The sequence below is a fragment of the Epargyreus clarus genome, unplaced genomic scaffold (genome assembly GCF_041222505.1).
Source record: "Epargyreus clarus isolate Ecla_fem2 unplaced genomic scaffold, WU_Ecla_fem_2.2 ptg000013l, whole genome shotgun sequence".
NCBI classification, from domain to species: Eukaryota; Metazoa; Arthropoda; class Insecta; order Lepidoptera; family Hesperiidae; genus Epargyreus; species Epargyreus clarus.
This window is the reverse complement of record NW_027332221.1, coordinates 5,544,324-5,566,082: the sequence shown is the minus strand read 5'-3', so window position 1 is coordinate 5,566,082 and position 21,759 is coordinate 5,544,324. Positions and strand designations below refer to the sequence as shown.

At 36.0% G+C, this 21,759-nt stretch overlaps 1 protein-coding gene and 1 long non-coding RNA gene across 2 annotated transcripts in view; both read left to right on the top strand.

Annotated features, from left to right (window-relative positions):
• The window catches only part of LOC140746683 (uncharacterized), a 210,257-nt gene extending 192,614 nt beyond the window's left edge, over window positions 1–17,643 (top strand). The window contains exon 2 of the transcript XR_012102802.1: window positions 17,277–17,643. The gene's annotated coding sequence lies outside the window, so the exon portion shown is untranslated. The remainder of the gene's footprint in view (window positions 1–17,276) is intronic.
• Window positions 17,644–19,921: 2,278 nt separating this feature from the next.
• On the top strand, window positions 19,922–21,255 carry LOC140746829 (uncharacterized). The gene is made up of 3 exons (XR_012102822.1): window positions 19,922–20,687; window positions 20,769–21,044; window positions 21,137–21,255. It is a non-coding gene; the product is annotated as an uncharacterized LOC140746829 (long non-coding RNA).
• Window positions 21,256–21,759: the final 504 nt, after the last annotated feature.

Here is a 21,759-nt window from a genome sequence, read left to right as displayed (position 1 = left end):
ATGAAATTAGTAATAAATAATTTTCGACAGCATTTTTGCAATGAGATTAAATAAATAAACTGCATATACCTTGCAACAAATACATACCAAATATCGACAATATGCGATATAAATAAACTTATAAACAGCGCAATTGCAAGTGATATATTTATTGTGCACTTTATGCTGCAACACTGATCTATGTACAGTCACGAGCATAAATACTCGTATATGACTATGGGCAGATCAGCAAAAATATGTGACCCAATAACGAGTTCAATAATATATGCCTGCACGAGCGCAGCAAAAATATCTGACATTTATAGGCAGCAAAAATATGTGATGATAACGTTGATCAAATAATTGTGACATGTGTTATGACATGTGACGTCAACTAAGGTGCAATAATATCAGAGATAATTTATAAATATCTTTGATGTAAATATATCAACCTACCGGTCAAAGGGGCTAATGTATTTTTCCGGAGAAAGAATATGAGTAAAAAACACGTTATAAACATTTTCTCATATTTTTTTATTTTAGTAAGAAAAAAACAGGGTTAAAGACAAAGACAGGATAATTAATGTATTTTAACAGGATGAATGTTTCAAATCCGAATCTATAAGGATTAGCGAAAAATGCTAAAAGGTGTTACGAGGCAAATTTTGATAAAAACTAATACTGCATCATTGGTTTTTAGGGTATACTTATTTTTATAAAATAGTAAACATCTGGTGGCGAATTATTTAAAATATCCCTATATACGGGAATCTAACGAGTTCATTTTGAAAAAAAAAATACACACCTTATATTATTCCACTATCGGATAGTGTCCCTTATACGGAGTAAATTTTGGGATTAAATGACAAATTATGGGATGTGATGATCTTTAGCAAAGTTGAAGGTACGAATTTTCAGTTTTATGTATGTTAGTATTGTAAACTTTTATTAATTATTTTATCAATTTAAATTTAAAGATTTGATTAATCAAAATAATAATCTAATTTAAACAGATTAAATTGTATATTTTCTATACACCAATTATTTAAAATATGTTATGTTCGCAACTTGACTTCGGTACTTTATTTTTTAGAATAACTCGGCCGGCCATCTTGATTTTAACGGAGGGTATATCAGTCGTGGCTAGAAGAGCAATAAGTGTGTTGTTACAAGTGTTTGATCGGAAAATATAATTGTGAAGTGAATATCTATTGGTTTTACTGGTACACTTCTGACCTATAATTATATTATAGTTCAGAAGTGGGATGGCAGCAAGAATATTACTTAATATTCTAATCACGTCCACTTAGGCCATTTGCAAGGATAAGTCAGGTATAATAAGAGGCATACACCAGGTGAGTTGTAATTTTATTTATTTACGCCGTTATCAACGTATCAAGCAAAATGAACTGTAAATATCTTGGCCGATATTTTGAATGCAAATTCTTCGACTTTGTTTGAACATTTTGTACAATGGATTTTTTGTTTGTTTTGTTTTTCTTCTCTCATTTATTATTTATGTGCACTACCTGACTTATTTAGATCATTCTACTATATGATATTATTTTAGAACCAGGTACATTTTGATTAGTGCGTACCTAAATGCAATTCCTATCAATCTTACTCATTGCTGAGTATAAGTATAAAATAGCTACAAGGATAACGTAACTATTTAAGAAACTGATGTGCTAATTATTCTTAAATTCATTGTAATGAACCAGATTTAAATTCTTATGCATAATTTATTTTGTTTATTGTTCTTTAACCGTTGTGAATGATATGTTCAACTGTCTTGTACTAATCACTCGCTCAATAAAATATTTAAATATATGATTACAGACCCAAATAACATGCCAAGGTCTAGGGAAGAAGTGAGAGCATGTAAAGCTCCTGATCAAGATGGGAATACACCACCACGCAGGCGAAGCCGTAGCCGCGTGCAGCGGCAACGCAGGCGTTGCGAGAGGAGCTGTTCGCGTACGCAGCGCTCGCGTCGTACACGAAGCAGTTCAAGTTCTTCGGGCCACGCTGGGACAGCGGGCAGGTTGCTGCGTAGGCGTGCTGGCTCTGACAAGAGCATTGAACGGGGTAAGCGGCGTCGCAGCAGATCGCGACACTCGAAGTCGCCGCGGTCGCGCTCACGTTCTCGATCTGCGCACTTTCAGAGGACAAAACGGCGACGCCATCGTAGACGCAGTGCTGTGGCGCGGAAGTCTCCTAACAGCAGGACGAGTCGAATGCGTCAGCAAACTGTGAGAGGTATATCATATACTAGTAGTTCAGATAATGATCGTAATGCTAACGCGAGTAATGAAATTAACATACCTAAAAGTAAAGCTGTAGATAGTCAAGGTCTTAGTATCCATGATGTCTTAGAATTAATTGAATCACTACCCTCGTCGTCATCTCAGAATCAAAATCATTTCAATATGTCGACAAATGCAGTACCCGAATTTGATCCCTCCAATAAGGAGCAAACTATTGATTTATGGATCACGAAGGTTGAAGAATGTGCAACCTTATATCAATGGTCTGAAACCCAACTTCTTCACTACGCGTTACCTAAGTTGTCGGGAATAGCTAAAGTATGGTACCAAGGGTTACCTTCACTAAGTCATAATTGGTTAGAGTGGAAGGATAAACTGACAAAGACATTTCCCACAGTTCAGAATTATGCTCAACTTTTACATGAAATGCTAGATCGAAAGGTTAGACATAACGAGTCTCTAGAAACATACTTTTATCACAAAATTAATTTGCTAAATCGTTGCGAGATAATTGGTAAGCGAGCCGTAGATTGTCTAATATATGGGTTAGAAGACAAAGGTATGCGACTAGGAGCTGCTCAGGCTGCGTGCTATTCTGAACCTGAAGATTTATTATCTTATTTTAAATCTATTAAATTAGAGGATGTAAGAGATAGAGTGTTACGTCAGCCGTTTTTGAGAAGACGCCCTGACAGTAATAGTGAAAATTTTAAAGGTAGTAGTATAAAATGTTTCAATTGTAATGGGGTAGGTCACCCTTCCTTTAAATGTAACAAACCCTTGCTGACTTGTAGTATTTGTAAGAAACTTGGGCATCAGAGTATTAATTGTAGGCGTCTCCCTAAAAACGGTAATGAAGGCGGTGAACGTAGTGAGGGCAATAAAGCGGTGTCTGAGGTTAAGTTAACTGGTGAGCTAGATGATAAGTATGTCCTTCCGGTTCAAGTTAATGGTAAGACAATGTCATGTTATGTGGATCTTGGTAGCCAAAGCACATTGATTCGCTTTAGTGACTTCAAAAGTTTGAATGTCCCTTTCAATAATGATGATCTACCAACACTAAGAGGTTTTGGTAATTCAATTATACAACCTATTAGTAAAGCGAAGGTACAGATTCGAGTTCAATCTGTCTCAACATTTGTCGAAGTACTAGTAGTACCAGATGAATTACTCAAGCACGCGATTCTACTGGGACATACTTTCACCGAGCAAGCCGGAATAACTATAATTAAAACGGATGAACATTTAGTATTCCAAAAGAAGCCCGATTTTTTAAGTAGTTCTAAAGTAGAGAATTGTAAAAAAGTTAACTTATTTATTGATTCAGACGTTAGTGTTAATTCCATTAATATGATACCAGTGAATGTAGATACAAATGATACTATACAAATTTATGTTAGGGAATCGTTGAGAAGAATAGGTAATGATTGTTATTTTATTATGCCTGGATTATATACAATAGCTAAAAAAAGGGGTCATATTTTAGTTCTAAATTTAAATAGTACAGAAATCAAACTTCAAGAGGGACAATTATTAACTAGAGCTTACTCACTAAATGAGGGTGATTTTCTTAACGTAAGAATGCTAGAAAACTCGAAATTGTGATTCCATAACAAGTGATCTTAAAACGGGTCATGAACTTAGCACCGAAGATAGGAAACGTTTAGAGAATTTACTTAGAGAGTATAGGGACTGTTTTTCGTTTAGTTTATCTGATTTAGGTTTGACTAATTTGACCGAGATGTCTATCACATTGAAAGATACGACACCTGTTGTGTACAGGCCGTACAGATTGGCATTTTCGGAGCGAAATAAAGTCAAGGATATGGTTCAAGATATGTTGGACGCAGGTATAATTACTGAGTCAACATCATCTTATGCCAGTCCTATTATATTAGTGAAAAAAAGACGGGTGATCAAAGGCTCTGCGTCGATTATCGAGCCTTAAATGCAAAAACTGTCAAAGAACATTATCCCTTACCTCGCATAGAGGATCAAATAGATCAGTTAGGTGGATATGAGTACTTTATAACGCTTGATTTGGCTTCAGGCTATTATCAAATACCAATAGCCTCTACTTCGCAAGACAAAACTGCGTTCGTAACACCGGACGGTCAGTATCAGTTCACCCGCATGCCCTTCGGTTTGGCCAATGCACCGTCTGTATTTCAGAAAACAATAAATACCATCTTGAAGGATGTCAAAGGCCAAGCTCTGGCATTTATGGACGACATAATTATTCCATCCAGTAGTATTTCTCAAGGAATGGAGAGGTTAGAGACTGTACTCAGACTCATTAGGGAAGCAGGTCTAACGTTAAAATTATCCAAATGCGTATTTTTCTCTAAAGAAATTGATTATTTAGGGTTTGAAATAAGTAGACAGGGGGTTAGACCCGGTTCAAAAAAAACTGAAGCTGTAGAAAATTTTAAGCGCCCCACTAACCAACACGAAATACGTCAGTTTGTTGGGTTAGCCAGTTTTTTTAGACGTTTTGTGAAAGATTTCGCTATTATTGCTAACCCACTAACTAAATTATTGAAAAAGGATAGTAAATGGATATGGGGCCCTGAACAAGAAAAGTCATTTTGTTACTTAAAGGCAGAACTAGTAAAAAGACCAATTTTATCGTTATACAACGTACACGCAAAAACTCAAATTCATACAGATGCGTGCAAATCGGGGGTAGCTGGTATGTTACTGCAAGAAGATGAATTAGGTAGATGGCGAGCGGTAGCATATTACAGTAGGCAAACTACCCTCGAAGAACAAAAATACCACTCGTTTGAGTTAGAAACCCTAGCAGTGATAACTTCTTTGCAACGGTTTAGGGTATACGTATTAGGTATTAAATTTAAGATCGTAACGGATTGTAGCGCATTACGCACTACTTTATCAAAAAAAGACATGATACCTCGTATAAGTAGATGGTGGCTACAACTTCAGGAGTACGATTGCAGTATCGAGTATAGACCGGGTAGCCGTATGGCTCATGTGGATGCGCTTAGCAGAAACGCTATCCCTGCGTTGGATGAACCCGAACCTGTGTTCGATACTTTGATTGTGCACACCGAAGATTGGTTGGCGACCATTCAGGGAGCTGACGAGGAGGTACAGAGGATCAAAAGTATCTTAGAAGACCCTGAGACGCCTAAAATTCATGAATCTTTTCAGAATTATCGTTTACAAGCAGGAAAAGTCTACAGGGTAGTAGATAGTCAGTTAAAGTGGTTAGTCCCTAAAGGATTTAGGTGGCAGTTGCTTAAGAAGTGCCATGATGAACTTGGTCATTTTGGGTTAGATAAAACTTTAGATAAATTAAAATCACTGTATTGGTTCCCAAAGATGAATAAGTTTGCCAAAAAGTATGTCCAATCATGTCTCGAATGTAATTATCACAAAATACCATCAGGAAAAAGACAGGGCATGCTCCACCCTATTCCGAAAATCGATAAACCCTTCCACACTATACACATGGACCACTTAGGTCCATTTGTTCGCAGTAAAGCTAAGAATACTTACTTGTTGGTAATTATTGAAGCATACACAAAATATATCACTTTATTTGCGGTCAAAAATACAAAATCTAAGTCGACCGTGAAAGTATTAAATTATTATTTTAGTTTATTCGGTATACCAAGCAGAGTAATCAGTGATCGGGGAACTTCTTTTACAAGTAAGGCTTTTGAAGACTTTGTTAACAGACTAGGAATTAAACATGTTTTAAACGCAGTTGCGACACCGCGAGCGAATGGTCAAGTCGAGCGCTATAACCGTACTATATTGGCTTCGCTCGCGGTCAAAAATCATAACTGTCGGGAAAACGAGTGGGACACTCATTTAGAAGAAATTCAGCTAGCTCTCAATACTACGCTTAATAAAAGTACGGGTAAAACACCCGCTGAGGTATTATTCGGGATTAGATTGAGGGCCAAGAGTGATGGAATAGTCACGTCATTGTTAGATCAAGAAGTATCGACATATTCACAAGAAAGTTTAGAAAACATTAGGGAGGAAGTAAATGCTAATATTACCGATAATCAGATAAAACAGAAAGAAAAATTTGACAAGAATAGGAAAATTGGTAGGAAATATCAGGTAGGCGACTTGGTAAGAATTGAAAGAGAAATAAGTAGTAATAACGGACAGTCTAAAAAGTTACTAGCTAAATTACAAGGTCCCTATAAGATTGTTAAGGTTTTAGATAAAGATAGATATGTGGTCCAAGATACACCCTTAACTCGAAAAAACAATAGAAAATACGAGGCGGTGGTTGCGCTAGATAAAATGCATCCTTGGGTGACCTACACTCGAGAAAGCCTGACTGATTCAAATGGCGAAAGCTCAGCAGAGGATGTAGACGTACACGAATCTATTGACGATAATATTAATGATATGGAAATAGAATCGACCACTATGTTGAGAGATATAGATGCAGAAAGTATTGACCCAACGAGCGATAGTTAAATTAATAATTATGGACTTGGGAATGTAATAATGAATTAAAATCATAATGAATACAAGTATTGTGATTTTTGTTCACAATGAAAAAATAATAAATTGATTTTTATTTTTAAATGGATTTGAATTGGAACCATACTTTAAAGTTTCTTTATGAAATTGACAATGACTAGAGTTTGTTAGATTTATAAATAAATAAATGATTAGCTGATAATAATATATAATTGACATATATAGATAATTTAAATTATATTTGCATAAAAATAATGATTTTGATTGAGAAATGGGTATGGAAAATCTACACACAATGGCGTCTTTTGGCAAATATGAGTGTGTTAGATTTTATAATATATATAAGATTGTTTTAGTATTATATATACAAATTCTTTATAGATATAATATTATAATTATGTTTAAATATGAAATGATTTGATTATTTTGATATTGGAAATGGAAATGGATATTGTTAATACACACACAAGAGAGTCTTTTGACAATTATGAGTGTTTTAGATTTTATAATATATATAAGATTATGTTTAGATATGAAATGATTTGATTATTTTGATATTGGAATTGGAAACGGATATTGTTAATCTACACACAAGGGAGTCTTTTGACAATTATGAGTGTGTTAGATTTTATAATATATATAAGATTATGTTTAGATATGAAATGATTTGATTATTTTGATATTGGAATTGGAAATGGATATGATTAATCTACACACAAGGGAGTCTTTTGACAATTATGAGTGTGTTAGATTATGTGGAATATAATATTAAGTCTTGCGCATGGAGGCTATAAGTCAAGGATTGGAGCGCTTTCTTAGTTATTAATTTTGGATTTATGTTTTTTTTTTTTAATTATTATACATGTATTTGCATTATTCCTTTTATGTACAGTAATTTACAAGTGTATAAATTTAATATGTAATACATTTATTTTAGTTAGGTATTTGTCTATAACTTAATTCTTATGTACATATTTACAATTGATGGAACAATTATTAATTAAGATGGCCGAACAATATTAACTAGGTAAAATTGAATTAGTAGGTATAAGAATTAAATGTAGGATAATTATTATTGTTATTATTATGTTTAGGTATTTATTCATGATCGACAGTAAATTGTCTATAATACTATTAATGATAGATTCACCTTTTAATCATGAGTAGATACTATTTATTCACACAGTAAATAAGCAGAAACAACTTAACGAGAGGACTCTGTAATTTCAGAATGGCCGACTGTAAACTTTTATTAATTATTTTATCAATTTAAATTTAAAGATTTGATTAATCAAAATAATAATCTAATTTAAACAGATTAAATTGTATATTTTCTATACACCAATTATTTAAAATATGTTATGTTCGCAACTTGACTTCGGTACTTTATTTTTTAGAATAACTCGGCCGGCCATCTTGATTTTAACGGAGGGTATATCAGTCGTGGCTAGAAGAGCAATAAGTGTGTTGTTACAAGTGTTTGATCGGAAAATATAATTGTGAAGTGAATATCTATTGGTTTTACTGGTACACTTCTGACCTATAATTATATTATAGTATGTTATATTTAATAACGCGGGCGAAGCCGCGGGCGAAAACTAGTAGATTATATATTATTAAACTAAAATGGTTACGAATATTCTGATAAGACAAAAATATAAAAATGAAGTTACCGCAACAGTTAATTGATACTTGTTATCGTCGTTAATAAGAAGCTTGGATATTAACGATATCACATTTTTATAACGTTACATTAAAGTAATAAGTGACTCATTTAATACTACAGTTTAAAAACAGATGCGGGTAGGTGAAGTGGGGACGACACCATGGCGGCGCTCGAATTAACAGAGAGCGACATTCTGGTCGGAGACTTCAGCAAGAACAGTCGAATAACGGAGATACTTGTGTAGTTATAATACTTCTAATCACTAGTGTGAACTTACTTACGTATAATTGTTATATCGTTACTCTGTACCGTTTATGTGACTATATTATTACATGACTTCAAGACCTTCAAGATGACTTTGATTTCATCAGAAGTGTACAGAACAGAAGAACCCGCTCACAATCATGGACGGCGATTCGTAAGTACGAACATACTTGACACAGGAATAAAAACCGTGAGTTAAAACATTATTTTGTCATATGTGAATTCATCTTGGTAGAATAAGTAAAAATGGGGGTAGATAAATGTCGTTGATGTAAGGGCAAACTCATTTGAATTAAGAACATGGATAGATTGAGACTAGTAATTCAATGAGATGTTAATACCCTCTGAAAATGATATACTTAAATTTTGTGAACAAACTTTACTCTTATCAAATTACTTGTTAACATTGTAAACTGAGGTGTTTACTTCAAAATAAGTGCATTTTCTGTGAAGAAGTGTCTAAAAGTAATTTTGCAAGGCAGTTCTTGTGGTAAATCTGTCCATTTGGTTAAAGTCTGTGGTGTAAAAAGTAAATCCTAATTGTTCTAAAGTTACACCTACTTTGACATATATAGAAATTAGGGGTCGCAATCCGGTATTCGAGATTTCGAAAATACCGGGATACCGGGCCAAATTTAGGTCTTGTTAATACCGGTTTTAATTTCACAAAAACCGGGATATTCGGTATTTTCGGTTTTTAGTAAAATAAAAAATAAAGTTATAGTCATATAAATTGACTCCAATGGATTCTGGCACAATGCAAAAGTCCATATTAAACAAGCGTTACAATCATAGATATATTCAGTAGGATAATATATCTATGGTTACAATCGACACAACCTATGAAAATCAACAAACATCAGCATTGGATGTCAGGTGAGACTTGGCGTATTGTATAACTTCGTTGGAGAGCTAAATAAAAGGTTCGATTTGAAATAAAAGATCTCTTAAAAAATCCGACCCATCAATTTAAATCCAGAACATGGGCTATTGAGGATTCTAATGGTGTGATGAAGTACGCGCTGCTATTTAACTTATTAAAACGCGACAAAGCAATTAATATAGATGATATTCCTATTGAAGTGTTTCGATCAATGGATGAACTCGAGGTTGACATGTTGCATACCATATGTAATCGCGTCTGGGAAAATGGACAGTGACCACGACACTGGGCCCACACTATTTTCATTACACTTCATACAAAAGGGTCGACAAGGAAGTGCAGTAACTATAGTTTTATGCTATATTTCTTGATTGTATCACAATAAAAGAAACATTTAGAGGAAGATGATATATTTTCAAAATATTTTATAACAATGACAATTATGACAATAGGCGTCAAGAAACAACCCGCCATCACGATCTTCGCTTTAACAAGATCTGCTGTCGATAGGCTTGATAAGATTTGGAGGAACCGCAACATATCAAAAAACACCAAGACAGACCAATATGGTTGTCGCAAGGGCCGATCAGCTGGTGGTCTTCTTGTGTACCTCATTCACCTTTGGGAACAAGCTGTTGAGAGCAACGGGAAGGCATTGGCCGTAAGCCTGGACATCGCTATGGCCTTTGACCGGCTCTGGCATAGGGTCCTTCTCGCGAAGTTACCATCTTAAGGTCTTCCCGAGAGGTTGTGCACATAGACAGCCAGCTTTCTGTCTGAGCGGCATATTAAGGTCGTAGTTGACGGGTGCTGCTCAGACACGGAGCTCATCAACGCTGGCGTGCCCCAAGGGTCTGTATTATCTCCCACGCTTTTTATTCTGCATATCAATGATTTGCTGCTATTAACCGGCGGCATTCATTGCTATGCAGATCATAGCACGGGAGATGGTATGTACACAGGCCATGCGGACACCTCTCGGACATTCGTGGAAGAAAGCAGAATCCGACTTGTGTCTGAAATCGAGAACTCTCTGGAGCAGGTCTTGGAATGGGGTCGTCTTACCCTTGTTGAGTTCATGAAGACACAAGTCTGCGCGTTTACCGCTAAAAAGCCCCATTCGTCATAGCGCCTAAGTTCCAAAGTACCCCGCTCACCATTGGTAAAAGTGTAGGGATTCTGGGAGTTGACATCTCGTGTGACGTGCAGTATCGGAGTCATTTGGAAGTTAAAGCCAAGTTGGCTTCAAAGAAACTGGGCCTCCTGAACAGAGCCAAGGAGTACTTCACTGGGGGCCAACTCTTTCTGCTTTATGAAGCGCAAGTGAGGCCCCAAATGGAGTACTGCTCGCATCTCTGGGCAGGGGCACCACAATACCAGCTTAACCCACTTGACTCCGTACAGAAACGCGCGGTGCGAATCGTCGATGACCCAGCGATCTCTGATCGGTTAGAACCCTTAAGCCTGCAGAAGGACATAGGTTCCCTCTGCGAGTTCTACCGACTTTACAATGGTGAGTGTTCTGAGGAACTGTTTGATCTGGTGCCTAAGCCGCCTTTCCTTCATCGCACCTCTCGCCGAAAGATGAAGTTCCATCCACATCAACTGGACCCGTGGCGGTCCTCCACGGTTCGGTTTGATCGTTCATTTTTGCCGCGTACGTGCAAAATGTGGAATGAACTTTCTCCTGAGGTATTCCCTCAGGACTACGACATGGGGCTCTTCAAGAGGGGTGTAAAAAGAGCTCTCCTTCAAAGCCGGTGATGCATTGGCGACTCCTCTGGCGATTTCAAATGTCCATAGGCGACGGTGACTGCTTTCCATCAGGTAGCCCGTCTGCCTTATCGTTAGGTTACATATAAGACTTATGAAAAGTCTAGTTTTTCCTATCCTTCTCTACGCTGCAGAGACGTAGAGTCGTAGACGATTCGGATGCAAGATCGCCGTAAAATTGATGCCCTAGAAATACTATTCTCTGGATCTACGAATATCTGGATTAGAATACTAAAACATTTCGGCCGCATATTTAGGGACGAGAACTCAGTAGTACGGTTGTAGTTCCGCGAAAGGTAGATGGAAAGAGGTCACGCGGCAGATCGCCTACTCGCTGAACAGACCTTATAAAATCTAGCACACAGTGTTCCCTCGTCGAGTGTTGCCGCAAGGCCAGCATAGAAGGCGGTGGTGAAGGATCGCAATAGCGTCTGTTCAAGGCAGCTGTGGATGACTGACCAGTTGTCATCATCATGCCACGACCACTCTGTCAAGAGTGCACGACTACAGAGATATTTTTTTCCAGCTTTCCACATATATTTTTATATAATTCATTTATTGATGAATTCAGAACTCATAACGTCGTTAATAAATCATAAATTTCTGTAATTAACTTGGTATTAAGTAATAGGACCTATTTTCCTTCGGAATTCCACTAAATTAACATTATATAGTAAAATGCTTAATAAAAATTAGTAACTTTATCTTAATGTCGAAAATATCGAAAAAACCGGAATACCGGGTTTGTCTGGGGTCAGTACCGAAAATACCGGTTTTGCTTAGATGGTCCGGTATTGCGAAATACACGTACTTATGAAAATATTTTAAGGATCTTTAATCTTAAATGTTAGGCTTTATAGATATGGGAACCTAATGTTTGTTAATATAGGCTAATGTACGCCAGAAATTGCATACAGGTTAGATTTGAATTTATTTTTGATAACTTTTAATGTTCCAAACTGGGTTTACGTATATGCGTTTGTTATTATTGTATGGAAGGGACTATGCGGTAGCAACAAACGCAGTTACAGAGTACAGTATACCTACTAGATATAAGTGACACGTTTATTAAGTTGCAAAATTTTGATTATTCATAATTGTACAGAAATGTATAATATCTACGTGGTACATATTTAACTGACTGCAAATAAGTATCACGACCACCGTATTGAGTGGCTGAGAGTACCCACGAGGGAAATGGTAAATGAGTTTAAGGTTTATTGTTTTTTTTTTCGGATATTAATTGACTATATTTAAAAATAAACTTGCATTCACATCTACATTGTTCACATTTTCATTTTATAAATCAATGAAATTTTCTTTTTGATTTCATATACTTGATACGTAATTGTTATGAAAGAAGCATACGTACGTTGCCAAATTTAGCTTTCCATCAATTCTAGGCGAACTCACGCAGTACTGTGTACTACTATGTTTTGACTCCCATTAAGTATAAATGCACATTAGTTAATGATCTATAAGAAAACAGAGAAACTTATGCGCGGTCTTTGGTCTTTGGAATATTATATATAAAAAAAAATCTCACATTTTACTTCTGTCTGACTCACTTATACAGAATATTAAATGTCTGTTTTAAATTTAGTATGCAACGTTTCGTTTTGTATTAATATTTCTTTACATCTCGTAATTTTAAACCTTTAAATTTGAATTTAAATTTGACACATTACACGTCCTTTTGGTTTGAAAATTGGGCACTATCAAATACTGGTAAATGAAGTTTGTACCTTAAACGTTGAGACGCTTAGACTATCGATATTATCAATTATGTGAGCCACTTACGAAATGATAAACGGGATCCACTTTGTATGGGATTCAGAATAAATAATTTTAAGTAAAATAATAATAATAATAAATTGATGCTTTTATAACTAGAGCTTAGTTCTATTTACAAGTTACAGCAATTAAGTTATTATACGTATTAAGTGAGAAACGGTCACTGAAGCCTACATACATTTAGATAGTCTTTTGTATACCATATTTAAAATGAGTCTTGCCTGCGACTTTGTTCATGTGGATTCAAAATATAATTTGAATTATACCATGCCCTCTGTCAAGATCACGGAGTACGTTGGTAATTTGGAATTCCCATTACCTGGTCATGTAATGTTTAAAAAAAATGTATACTTTTGATATCAACTTCGTAGTTTTGGTTTTAATGCATTTTCAAACATACAAACCGACAGACAATTTTTTTTTTTTTCAAATATATTCGATGTAAACACGTGAAGATTTCATTCTTATTATATGTATATCAGATCCAAATGAATAATAATGTTGTTTAATAATATAATCAAATAAAACATAGGTACATTTCGATGGCATTTTCTTATACAATAATTTACTTTTCATATAAATTTCATACGGTTCACAATTGCGTCATGTCTAGGTTTTCTCTATAGAAACATCGAGCGTCTCCTTGAGAGTGTTGGTTGTAAGTGATACATATTATATTAACATAATCTATACAGATATTACGCACTAATATATTTTTTATTACAAACTATATAAAAGTCAGGTGAAGCCGAGGCGTTTGAAATATATATAATAAATATGAATTGTTTGGTAATAAGGTGTATCGTAAGATAGTTTGACTAACTGTTTGTTTGGCTGGCTGGTATAAAATCATGATCAACTTTAAAAGACCTTTTTCAGGTCATAGAAATTTTAGGTTGTGATTGATAAGGAGCCACATGTTATGTAAAACAGTTATAGTTTTAAATCTGACGATCCTGATGAGGCAAAATTAGAATTGGACAAGATTATTAAAATCATGTCATGTCATAAGTATTTCAAAATTTTTAAATAAATCTGACCGTTCAAAGTAGGTAAAAATCGAATTCAAATATTCCGTTACATACATACAGGTCAAGTTAATAAAAGCGTGGCAAAAATAAAAGCGTGTTTAAAAAAAAATCTTTTATCAGTTGTAGACAAAAATAAGTATAGTTAAATAATGGCCGGTTTCTGAAGTCATTTTTCTTAGTAGGTAGTTTACGAGTATGTATTCAATAACACTATCCGTTTGATGAAATGTGAGAATTACCGAACAGTGGCTCTAATATCACATGCCAGTAAAATTATTCTACACGTGATAAACGAACGTCTTAAAGGGTACCTACAATGGCAAATACCTAGAGAACAAGCCGGATTTGTAAAAGGCCGCGGAACAAGAGAACAAATCCTCAAAATCAGGCAAATGATCGAAAAAAGCCGAGAGTTCCAGGTACCTATGATCATGTGCTTTGTGGACTATTCAAAAGCGTTTGACTGCGTTAAGTGGGCGAATATGTGGAATATTCTCAAAGATTTGGGAGTACCTGATCATCTCACAAATCTCATACGCAACCTTTATGAAGATGGTGAAACAGTAGTACGAGTCAACCACATCCTATCCAAACCGTTTAAACCGCAAAAAGGTGTACGACAGGGATGCATTCTCTCTCCACTTCTTTTTAATATATATGGCGAATATATAATGAGACAAGCCTTGGAGAATTGGGAGGGTGGAATAACAATCGCTGGTCACAAGATCAACAACCTGCGGTACGCCGATGACACTACATTGTTTGCATCTTCAGAAGACGAAATGGCACAGCTAATTCAGAGAATAGAGCGAGAGAGTCAAAAGTATGGGCTTGCTATCAACAAAGCCAAAACGAAAATAATGATAGTAGACAGAGGCAGCAAGCTCTCTCGCCCTACCAGGCTTAACGATTTTGAAATTGTGAACCAATTTGTCTATCTGGGATCCACGATAAGTGACCAAGGAGGGTGCGAATTAGAGATAAAGAGAAGAATCCAAATGGCAAAATGTGCCATGACAAGTCTGACAAAAGTATGGCGTGACAGAAATATTACTGGAACCACCAAAGTAAGACTTGTCAAGACGTTGGTATTCTCTATTTTTCTCTACGGCGTGGAAACTTGGACACTGCGAGCAAATGAAAGGCAAAAAATCGACGCCTTCGAAATGTGGTGCTGGCGGAGGATGCTCCGTATTCCGTGGACAGCAAAGAGGACAAACATCTCTATATTAAAGGAGCTGAAAGTAAAAACAAGGCTATCAACCATCTGCCTCCAAAGAATTCTATCTTACTTTGGCCATATAGCGCGACGGAAAGACGACTGCCTGGAGAAGATTATGATTGTTGGGAAAGTGGAAGGTAAAAGACCTCGAGGAAGATCGCCAACAAGATGGTCTGATCAGATCAAGGACTTAACTAAGAGGTCTGTCACAGAATGCCTAAGACTAGCAGAAGACAAAGCACTTTGGCGAAATTTGCAGCACACCTGCACAGTAGACCACCACAGCAGGCACGACATTCAGCAATGAATGAGCGACTCAGAAGAGATCCGTTTGATAACTACGAAAAAAAAAATCCGCTTCCGAGGAACTCAATGTAAGACAAGGTCTGTTTAAACTCCGTTTAGATTAACGGACCATTTTAATGTGTTTATTCTTTCCATAACATTATTTGATTTTTTTTTTTAAAACGACGTTTTACGTAAAGTCTAGCAAATCTTCCTTAGTATAATGCATAACTTTAACAATAAAATAGCCCAAACTATAACTTCCTTATGGGAATCTTAATTTAAAACTTTTGGTGAAATAAAAAAAAAGTTAAGTAGTTTAGCTTATTACACAATTGACAAGTATGTCGCTGACGTGACCCATGCGTTCCTTTGCTTTGTTAATTAAATTTTGAAATTCATGTAATAGTATGTATTATTATAACTGAATATAAATTCAATTTAATGTAATGAAATTTCTTTCTGACTTTCAAAAGTGGGTTATGTGGCCCTACTTTGAAAGAAATAATTTGAATTTGTGATAAATAACGTAAAAATTTGGGTTCATACAACTTATTACGTGTTATATTGTGTGAAATTCATGGTTTGTTTACCATTATTTAGTCTTTAACTTTGATATCATTCATTTCAAATATAAACGATATATTATTATTTTGATACTACTTCATCAGTTGATAAAAGACGTACGTTGGAAAGGCAACTATTTGTATAAAATAACATTGTAATAATTAAAAGAAGTACTAAGTAGTAATAAAATAATGTTATAATAGTATTTTGAGTCGCACAGATTCATTTAGTGGCCAACTATAGATCTATCTATCTATCAGTATAACAGTTATTGAACAGGTTGTTGAGCATTCCGAAATGGACTAATAAGATAAACGTCGTTATTCTGATGCGTAACTTTATCGAATCAATAGTTGTTGGAGATTTAACTATTGGACTTAGAATCCAGGCATAAGTAAAGTGGGCAGTTAGATGTTGTCATTACTGTAGGTGTAGGAAACTTTGTGGTTTAATTTTTATTTATCTGGAGTTAAGATGGATTAGTGCAGATGCCTCTAGCAATGTGATGTTCACGGGTGTCTCTTGGTGATGCATATGGTTGGGTTGACCCAAGGCATCGAGTACCTGGAAGACATTAAGTGAATATTGCATTTTTGGAGTAAATTTGAGTTGAGCACTGGCCGAATGTTATCGTAAACAAGGTACAAAAACTGCGGTGATACATGACTAGAGTGATCCTATATGAACATCACCTAGTTATAACCGTGTTTTTTATTATTTAACAATGGTCTAATGCATTCGCTTCAATACCTGTCGCGCATATGACATTTATGCAAAGAGTCCTTATGAACTATGCCTGCAACAGAAATCCGTGGTGAACACTGTTGGGGCAGATTTATAACCTAGGTAATACACAGCTAGTGTGATTCTATATGAACATCACCTAGTTTAAGCCTTGGTTCGGATCAACAGTTCGGGCCTTTTACATGCGAGTCGGTATTGCAAGAAAATGCGTATAGTTTAAGCCATGTTTTTGATAAACAGTTCGGGCCTCTTACGTGCGAGTCGGTATTACAAGAAAATGTGTAACTCTTCTTGACTTAGGCATTAAACAACTGGTTTTCTTTTGCAGCTCTTGCATCAGACCATACACGATCGAGGACGAACGTGTGAGCAGGACGGCCGAATGTTATCGTCGTTAATAAGAAGCTTGGATATTAACGATATCACATTTTTATAACGTTACATTAAAGTAATAAGTGACTCATTTAATACTACAGTTTAAAAACAGATGCGGGTAGGTGAAGTGGGGACGACACCATGGCGGCGCTCGAATTAACAGAGAGCGACATTCTGGTCGGAGACTTCAGCAAGAGCAGTCGAATAACGGAGATACTTGTGTAGTTATAATACTTCTAATCACTAGTGTGAACTTACTTACGTATAATTGTTATATCGTTACTCTGTACCGTTTATGTGACTATATTATTACATGACTTCAAGACCTTCAAGATGACTTTGATTTCATACTTTAATTTAATTTACGAATACTTTAATTGTAACTTTAATTATTTATATTAGCAATACCAAGTTCTACAATTAGCAATATTATCGGAGAAATAGGTTCTATCCTTTTGATATCGCTTATATATATTTTAATCGTTAAGAAGTGGGTAGTAGATCTTTTTATCCAACGCTGCCGTGTAACGTTTCGGAATTGTTTGATAGTGTATTATTAGAAACTAATTCAATTTCTTTTATTATATTATTATTTTAATTAATTATTTTGTATTATTTTCATGATGTGTTATTTTTATAATAATAAGTTCTTATTTATAAAGTCACTGGCTGACACAATTTTATGACTTCGCATTAAAAAGAAAAAGAACGCGGCTTGACGTTCGAGTTGTATTTTGAGCCGGAATAACAAAAGTGAATAGATTAATATTGTCAGATATTTTTGCTTCGTAAAGTGGTCACAATTATTTGATCAACGTTATCATCACATATTTTTGCTGCCTATTAATGTCAGATATTTTTGCTGCGTTCTTGCAGGCAGATATTACTGAACTCGTTCTTGGGTCAGATATTTTTGCTAATTTGCCCATAGTCATATATTTATGCTCGTGACTGTACATACAAAACAGAAAAGGAAGTAATATATGGGACCGCATACAAGAAATATCAACAATCCACGTAAGACAGTCTATAGATATTAAAATATTAACCATGTAATATATCCCGAGACACATATCAGGGTATTGCATTCTATAACAAACACTAGTAAGCAAGACTTCAGTACGTTGTACGTATGTATGTATTAAGATAAAATAAATAAGCTTTGAAAATTTGTTTATATCAATAATAAACAGAACATAAAAAACTAATTTAAATGAGTACAAACTCCAACAACTTATGTCCCAAAAATCTTAACAATGTCCAATGCAGTGCGAATACGGAGTCGCGGTGTGTCACCATCGCGACGAGCAAAATACAGCCATCCCGTGTCCACACGTATCGCCATCCCTTTCGACGACCTGCCTCACGAGCCTCATAAAACAGTTGCTTATTAGCGCGAGTTAGGCGTTCGTTAAAATAAAATCTACGCGGCTCCTTTGAAAGGAGTCCTTTCCTATGTCCAGTCCAGCGGTGTCTGCCCCGCGGTGCACGCGTGCCGCTTTTAACAAATTATCGCAAACGGAACGCCGAGCGAGACGCAAAATAATATGACGAGGTTTGCTGGGCTTATCAGCGTCCGGTGTAAGATCACGGATTGCGCCCGTACGCGTCGCACTCACCACGTCAAGCTCATCCAAAGTTACGCCGAGTTTACTCGTCAGCAATGTGACAATATGCATTTGATTTTCCCCTCTTCCTTCGGGAACACCAGATATTTCAATATCATTAAGGATCAGTTCTTGGTCCCGATCATTTATCCGACATGTTAATTCGGACAATGATTCTTCTACTTTGGAGATAGGCGAGGACTTCTGCGCATCAGACGCCCGTTGTTCAAGAACTGAAACCCTATTTTCAACGTCGCCTAGCTTAGTACTTAGCTCAGTTACATTCGAGTTTATTTTACAATAATTACGTTACGTTTGAGACATAAACAGCCGTCAAAACGCGATTTGGCATTATGAGTTGCTTATTTGACAATTATCAATTCGTAAAATACGTCATGACATTTACATTAACGGACAACCGAGTTGTCAGTCAGCGGACTTTTCGCCGTGTTTTGTGTTTTGCTCATTTTGTTTGAAAATGTTTGCCGCTAAGTACCATTTTGCTGGGAAGATGATTGAGCAGCAGGAGGAAGCAGACCATCGGGCGAGGCAGCGGCTATATTTAAAGAAACGGAGCAACGTATCTCGTGTCTCGGAGAAGAAGTTTATCCAGTTGTACCGGCTCTCAAAGAGGGGGTTTACCTATTTGTGCACAGTGTTAAGGGAAAATACTGATTTAAGGAAATCACAAAGGGTGCCGCTGGAGACTAAGGTAAGATTCGGTTTTCTATAGATAGGTACCTAATAGTTACTTGTCGTACAATACAATGTACAAATTGTTCTATTTCTAGGTTCTTAGCGCTTTGTCCAGCAAGCAACCCCGGGAAGGACGACGGTATGTGTGGTCGCATACCGTCGTAAACACCAGATGGTGTGGGAGGAGCCAAAAGCCGATCGGGCTCTACCCTGGGGGAGCACCCCAGGGTAGAGCCCGATCAGGGCATTGCGCTTGGAGGACTCCGGTTGTGTTCTCTCGGAGATCCCGGAGTTCTCCAACAAGCGTTGAGGACGACCACCGGGGGGGTTTTAGTGCGGTAAAAATCCCACATAACCCGACGTCGCTCCCACGTCGTCTGGTACCTTTTGAAGGTTTCCCCCTCGTAAACAAAAAAAAAAAAAAAGGTTCTTAGCGCTTTACTATTCTACGCCAATGGCGATTACCAGCGTGTCATTGGCGAGGCTTATTACCTGTCGCAAGAGACGATTAGCGGGTACGTGCAAGAGGTCACGGAGGCATTGAATCACCCTCATGTGACCAAAAAAAATTATAAAATTTCCATGTTTGCCTGAAGATAGACAGCGTACCACACAAAAGTCAGTATTTAACAATTTACTTATACCATCTACATTTTAGGGATACATGTAATTTTAATTTGAATAACCTTTTGAATTACTTTTAGTTTCTACAACAAATATGGCTTCCCGGGTGTCTTAGGATGCATTGATGGCTCCCATTTTAAAATAAAAAAACCCAAAAGGGACGAGGAACACCTTTATTTCTGTAGGAAACATTATCACTCCATTAATGTGCAAGTACTTACTACTTTAAAGGCATTAATATGAAATTTATATAGCAAGTGACTGAATTGAAACATACAAGTTTTTGTTTTGCCAGGTTTCGGATCATGAGGGCAGAATATTATATGTCAATCCCAAATTTGGTGGAGCAAATCATGATGCCTTCATATGGAATAATAGCACCATTAACACATTTATGCAATCTTTACACCGGAATGGCGAATCGGTTTGGCTTTTAGGTAAAGCGATATATGTTAATAAATAGGTCAGGTTTTGGTTATTTTGCTTATTAATAATTTCGATTTCATTAATTTTTACAGGTGACTCTGCGTACCCTCAAAGACCATGGCTCATGACGCCCTACATAAACCCAACACCACAATCGTCTCATGAATCATTTAATACAATACACGGCAAGACAAGAGTCATAGTTGAAAATACATTTGGACGACTCAAAAACAGATGGAGATGTCTGCATAAAGATAGAGTATTGCACTACAAGCCAGACAAATGTGCAAAAATCATTGTTGCATGTTCGGTGTTACATAATATTGCACTAGACTTTAAAGACTTCATTTCTGATGAAGAAATACTTGGTAGTTGTTAAATTCCTTGTAATATATATATATTTTTTGTATGAAATCAATTTTATTTTTAAAAATTACATAATTAAATATTATGTTTTCAGAAACTCCAGTCACTGCTGTGCCTTCATTGGATCCACAACAGGCAGAAGATGACATGCTGTCCTGGGTCGCCAGATACGCGACAGGCTGGCTACCAGGCTACACGCAGCAACCACATTTTTTTTTTACTTATTCTTCTTTCTCCTACATATAGATAAGATACCTTCCGAAGCGGTGGTAGAATAAAAAAGTATGAACTGCAACCCGGCACTTTCATTTCCAACCTTATCATCATTATTGCTTTGTAAGACATTAGTTTTATACAATAGGTACCATAATATGTAATAAATACTCATTTTTTAAAAATGCATAGGAATGTAGAATATTAATAAAAATACGGTTCTCTCGTAACTATATATATTTATTAAAGATTTTTTAATTTGAAAAAACACAATTGTTAAAGTTTTTTTAAAGGAAATAATGTTATAATAACATTAATAGAAACGGTAACCAACTTTATATATATAAAATTCAAACACTACAATTTTCTGTGGCCGTCAGAATGGCCGGTCATTCCCCATATTATACATCGAAATAATTACTAAATTACTATTTCGATGTCTAAACGCCTGTATGATGTAGAGTTATAAACGAATATGTATTTAATTTCGTATTTGCTCATTTA